Raw genomic sequence first — 455 nt, 5'->3', positions numbered from 1 at the left:
ACAATACCTATATGTTTACAATTTTTTCAACATTCTATATTACTTCTTAATATTCATTTTTTCCCCTTTACTTGAAGTGCAACGTTTAGAATTTTCTCTGGTTATGGTCTGTTGATGATAAGTTCTGCCATTTTTTGGTTTGTCTGAAAAATGCTTTTATATAGTTTTGCTAAGTTTACATTCTAAGCTGATGGTTGTTTTCACTCAAACCTTGATTATTTTACTGTCTTTGGCTTCTATCATTGTTTTGGAAATTGTTAGCTTTTAGTCTATTTGTTCCTTTGTAAATAACCTATCTTTTCTATTTGGCTACTTTTAATGACAGCTATTTGTCTTTTGTATTAATGGTGAAATGGTGAGATTTTATTTATCTTATTTGGGGTTAATTGTTGTTGCTGAAACTGAGGATTTGTATATTTAATCAAGTCTGAACAATTCTCAGTCATTATCTTTTT

This window comes from Hipposideros armiger, unplaced genomic scaffold, assembly GCF_001890085.2.
Source record: "Hipposideros armiger isolate ML-2016 unplaced genomic scaffold, ASM189008v1 scaffold_552, whole genome shotgun sequence".
NCBI lineage: Eukaryota > Metazoa > Chordata > Mammalia > Chiroptera > Hipposideridae > Hipposideros > Hipposideros armiger.
This window is presented reverse-complemented; position numbering follows the sequence as displayed.